The following is a 5,511-nucleotide window of genomic DNA, read 5'->3' as shown; positions in this document are numbered from 1 at the left end:
GAGTTTTGCAAGGGATAATTGATGTCTCCAAGGAGTGGAGATACTGTTTGGCTTGCAGGAGCACTGTACCGCTGGGGCTGAGCTTTCTAAGCTGAGGGCAGAGCTCTGGTCTTTTAGTGGAAAGCACAAGACAAGAAGTTAATGGGAGCAAGGCTGGGTACTTGAGGTCCCCTCACCAGAGTTGAGTATCCTAGGTATGTTTCACAGAACTACATTTCAAAGAAAAACTATGAAAAATACAAGTACTAAAGTCTAAATCACAGTTCTAAAAAAATCTCTGCACAGAATGAGACAGAAATCCATAATTTTTTTTTTTTTTTCCTTTCCTGCTTTTAATTAGTCTTTTGGTTCCTAGAAGCACTTAGCCTTCCTGATTGAGGGAATTTTAGCCTTCCTCATAGTAATGTCCAATTCAGACCCCAAACTTGACAGCTCTTTGATGCTGGAATTTCTTTGATGTTGGAATTTCTTTGACATCTTTCTCAGAGGCTCCTAGTGGGCTTGCAGATGCTCTCTGGGGGCCCTTAATGAGGCAGGATGCAGTGGGCTTGTGGAGGTGCAGTTTCGCAGAAACGCATATTCAGAGCACTCACACATACTGGAAGATAATCCAGAGTAGCCATCTCCTCAGTCTGGAGCAAACCTACTTTCCCAGTGAAGTAGGTTTGCCCCTGGCTGTGTGCTGCCCTGTGTCAGGGGCACATTCCCTCCATTCTCTGAAGCAGCGACATTATGCAGAGAAGCAAAAGTCACCGAGCTCAGTGTGAGCCAGATCATTCCCAAATCTGTGACTACTTCCAATAATCATGAAGATGTACAAGCATTTCCGTGTGAGATTCCTATAGGCAGGCAGAGGTCAGATGTACTGTTGAAACGCTGGGGTTTCAACCCCAAACCCCAGATTAAGGTTGACATATGGGTGATTCCCACAGCCCTTCCCAAAGTGGGGGTGAGTTTGCCTTTAGGCTTCCCTCCAGGGTGCTCCGGCCTTGCAGACAGAGCCATTGGGTAAATGAGCCCCAGGTGTCCCCCATTCAGTAAGCAAAGGTCAGGTGTCCCACTGAGGGATGAAAGCTGGGACCACTTGCAGGAGGGGCAGTGTCTGTCTGTGAGGTGGATGCTCTGTGCAGAGTTTCCTGTTGGGGAAGGACCTCCTGGGACTGGGCTCCAGTCAGGTCTGGCCTTTGTAAACCCGGGCTGTGTAGAGATTCAGTGTATGGCTTCCTTGGTCTTATGTATTTGGCTTGTTGATTCTGTTGTCTCCCATCCCTTCTATGGGAGACTGTATTTCACCATTTATTCCACCCATTGTTGGTCATGCGGTGTTGTCATTGGGGTCAGTGGGATTGATGTCGATTATAATCTGACTTGTCTGTACCCCCAGCGCTCACCCATGTACTGACCTTTTTGTATCAAATAGAATTTGGTTATTGGTTCATCTTTATGCTGGCTGTGTCCTTTATGCTAGGCCTGATAATTGGCAAGACAACTGTCCTAAGGACTTGAGAAGCAAATTTGATTTTATGCCCAGTAGTATTTATTCAGTATGTGCAAATATAGCCGTGTAAATAATTGTGTTCAGTTTTCATTACTGAAAAATTATGAAAAGTGTTGGTTTTAAAGTCAGTCAAATGTGAATATACCTGATAATTTTTTTTCCATGTTTGAAAGCTTGCATGATGTTTCATTTAGATTTGAAGGTCTTCTTGACCTCTTCAAATCTAAAGGTTTGAAAGTCCTCAAAGATTACAAACCAAAAATTTTTGGAGCTCATTCTAAATTAAAGAAACACCTGGTTTTGATTTTAGAATGTCAGAAACCTCTATTCTTTACTTCTAATTTGTATGTTTATTCAGCTGAAAGAAAATTATTTCACCAAATGATTCTGTTAATCCAAATAATTTTTCAAAGAATGACATTTCATCTCAAAGAATACCACATATCAGTATAAAGACAGAACCTTTTTCCCCCCTAATTAAAAATTATGTCTATTCCTCTGTTCTTCCCCCAGCTACCCCCCAACAAACTGGATAGAGGAAACAGTGCCTCAGTGCAAAAACAAATAAAACTTCCACCATTTTCACGCCTACCTGACAAGCAATTCTAAGGATAAACTAACAATACAGAAAAGCCTGTGTTTTGAGGATTCACCTTCACCTACCTTCTGCTTCTCTTTAATTTGATTTGCTGGTTAATATTTGCATCAAAAGCTGCAGATTTAGCAATGGGAGTTCTGTTATTATTTTCCTTAATAATATCTCGGAGAAAATTCAGGGCCTCTTAATGGTGAACTTTGTAATAATAGTTTATTACTTAAAGAGCTTTTATTCAAGTAGTGGAATCAACCTTCCAGTCCTGAAATATTTAAATTGAGACCATATGTTGGCTTGTTGGTTGTTTGGGCTTTTTTTTCTTTTTTCTAAAGCTTAAGAGCATGAAAACAGTGGTAAAATTCAGTGTAAAAGCATTAATATCTGATTCTTTTCTCAGTGGCTGTAGCAGAAAGCTCAGTACAAGTATAAACGTATTTAATCTCTTTCAGAGAGGGGAAATCTTTCATATTAGAAAAGATAAAGAAGGGTAGGGAGGGAAGTAGAAATAAAGAAGAAAAGAGTCTCCCTGCAGTAGTTTTCATAGCCAAAGCTGGTGGTGGTTTTAAAATATTTTTTATATTTGATCTTTTCTCAAGATTAACCTGTCAGATACTACTTGTGAAACAGGAAACACTTCAGCTCCGAAGGGTCTGAAGGGACTGCTGTTTAGCAGATGTGTAGTAGCTTAGATTGGGCAGTTACTTACACGTGTTCCTCAGGGTAGCATTTAGGGAATCATACTTTGCAGCATCCACTTTATCAAACTTCAGTTATGTTGCGTAGGGGAAGGATCTCCGTAGGTACCCCATAGTCAGCAGAAAAGGAGAGATGCCCTTCCACAAAGTAGTTCAGAGCAGAAGCCTGACATGGACATTCCTGGGGACTGAGTCTCTCTTACAAGGTTTTCATCCAAGATTAATGTAAATTGAGGTATTCCACAGTTCTCCCTCCATAGGCCAAATATGTATGTTGAAGGGAGTAGTCTCATGCTGATATGTTTTACACAGATACCAAAAGAATTCTGTGTTTAATCGTAGAGATTGATGGCCCTCCTGTTTTCCTGAAGTATTTACTTTTTAGGGCAAATACTAGTGCTCTGATAACTACGACTTCAGCCGGAAAACCTATAAGAAAGTTTCATCCCTAGAAGACTTGATTTTGTCCCATTTGAGCGTTGTGACTCAGAAATCTTTAGCTACGGTATTTTGCACTCCTAAAACTGGAGTCAGCTAATTTCCCCCTACGCATGGCTTGCAGTGATTGGCCTTGAGCACACAGTGTTTCTCTCCCAGGAAAGCTTTTGGTTCCTGCTGTGATTTCATTTTTCTTTAGTTCTCCTTTTCCAAAATGCCAGCACTCAGAATAATGAGTCTCCAGGGGGTAGATCACATAAAGGATTTATATGTTGGATTCACTTAATATAGCCAATGGCATATGGGATCCAATTGGTCTAATGTTAAAATAAAAATATAAGAAAATCAGAAAAAAAAAAAGACACTTGAGTATGTCTGCCTTCCTTTCTTCTGTCATTACAAATAAAGCTATGGCATGAGAAACTCAGTTGTACATATCTACACCATAAAAACCTAAAGAAGGTGGGAAGAACCTCATACTTTCTAGGATCAGGGATTAATTCATCACCTAGGGATGGTAGTTGAATATATATCTGTGGAGGACGGAGGAAGCAAGCAGCCAATTCAATGTGAATGATAGAGCAAGCTTCGATTTTATCGAAAGAAATCACACCTATATAAGCACTCTACAATACACTACTCACAAATCTATTGGGTACATTTAAAAGGTTACATTATATCTCAGCCATTGGATACATCTAAAAGGCTACATTATAATATCCCAACCCCTTGTGGTATTTCAGGTATGCATCAACACCTTTCTTCCTCGGACTTGCTTTCTTTCCCAAGGCTGTTTTCCATCACACTCAAGGCCGTTGTGTACCTCAGTTTCTCTCTTTGTTAACATAACAGTCCTTTGTTAGCATAACTGGGTACCCTGGGTTTTTTCCTTTGTTTACCTCAGATGGCTGCAATCAGCTCCTGTGCAGACCTATCGCCTTGCTCTGCAAGCCATTCTTCAACAATTCCCCCTTTTTCTTTTTGTGCAGGCTGCACAAGCATAAATTTACTAATATTTCTCATTATACAACTATATGCTATTTTAATAATTACTACAATCAATAATACTATTCCTAATCACCGCAATAAACTGTTAAAGGTACCCTATCAAGTACAAAGCATCCCATACTACCCACATTCAAGGGATATGACTAAATACTACAAAATAAAGAGTGAGAAAAATATGGAATAGCACACTTAATTAATAGAAGTACTAACATTCAGATCCGCAATTGCTAGGGAACCCTGGATACAGCGAGAATTTAGAGTGCCCTTCCTCACAAACTGGAAACCCTACGTGATGCGTCCCTGCATAGGTGAGGCATCCAAAGTCACTGCAAGCTGGTCCAGCCTTTAAATCAACAGGCCAAAATAACTGGCAACTTTCTTTGAGCGGGAACATCTGATTTCATCCTCCTGTTGGGTTCCACCCGGAGCCTGGCCAGCACTCCAGGGGGGAAACCAAGGGAGTTTCTAAATAAGGTTAAACACTTGAGCTCTTAATATTGCTAAACAAAGTTGAATACACACATTCTTACAGCCTTTCATCCTTAATAACTACATTTCATCTAAACTACATCTTTCACTAATGACTAGTAAGCCTATATATCTCATTAAGGAGTTGCAATTACTGTTAGCATTTTCTCTTAAAAGAATTAGCAAATGTAATGTAGTTTGTTCTGTTGCAGTAGCAAACATTACCCAGACATCTGCTTAAATGATCAGTCGAAGAGATTGCAAACTGTCCACGCAGGGGCGGGTACCCTAGAGCACCCACAGCTGGATCCTGAGTGCTGGCTGCCTCTCACGCCTCAGGTGTGGTTGCACACACCTTGCCAGTGACCATTGGAGATGAGACCTGTGGAGACACAAGCATAACCTCTTCCCCAGGTTATTAAAGATATTATATGGTCCTTCCCAGTTATCCCTTTCTAGGTTTTTGTTAACGCTTGAGCCTTGCTCTGGACTTCTTGTTGATCTGGTATCTGTGATGAAAGACGACACAATACTGGTGGCACCCGTGAGACAGGGGAAATGTTTAAAAGGTTTGAAGAGATGGAGCCTTTCTGGTACTCAGGGCAAGTTGATAAAGAAAACTGGTTTTGTATTGCCCTGGCATTCTGGTGGAAAAAATGCATGTGTTTTACAGCAGAGCATATGGTTGACCTGGAGCCAAGATCTCTTCCCCCCTTTTGTTTTTGCAAAAGCACTTTCAAGGTTTGGTGTGTTCTTTCTGTGATGGCTTGTCCTGTGGGGGAATGCAGTATACCTGTGATGCTTGTCTG

The 5,511-nt window shown here is 40.9% G+C and overlaps 1 long non-coding RNA gene across 1 annotated transcript in view; it reads left to right on the top strand.

Moving 5' to 3' along the window:
- The first annotated feature begins 5,029 nt into the window (after window positions 1-5,029).
- LOC113477595 overlaps window positions 5,030-5,511 on the top strand; it is a 12,777-nt gene continuing 12,295 nt past the window's right edge. The window contains exon 1 of the long non-coding RNA XR_003397934.1: window positions 5,030-5,246. This is a non-coding gene — a long non-coding RNA (uncharacterized LOC113477595). The remainder of the gene's footprint in view (window positions 5,247-5,511) is intronic.

The sequence above is a fragment of the Athene cunicularia genome (genome assembly GCF_003259725.1).
Source record: "Athene cunicularia isolate RWA chromosome 2 unlocalized genomic scaffold, athCun1 chr2_part2, whole genome shotgun sequence".
NCBI classification, from domain to species: Eukaryota; Metazoa; Chordata; class Aves; order Strigiformes; family Strigidae; genus Athene; species Athene cunicularia.
Note: the sequence above shows the minus strand (reverse complement) of the source record. Positions and strands in the feature narration are given on the sequence as shown.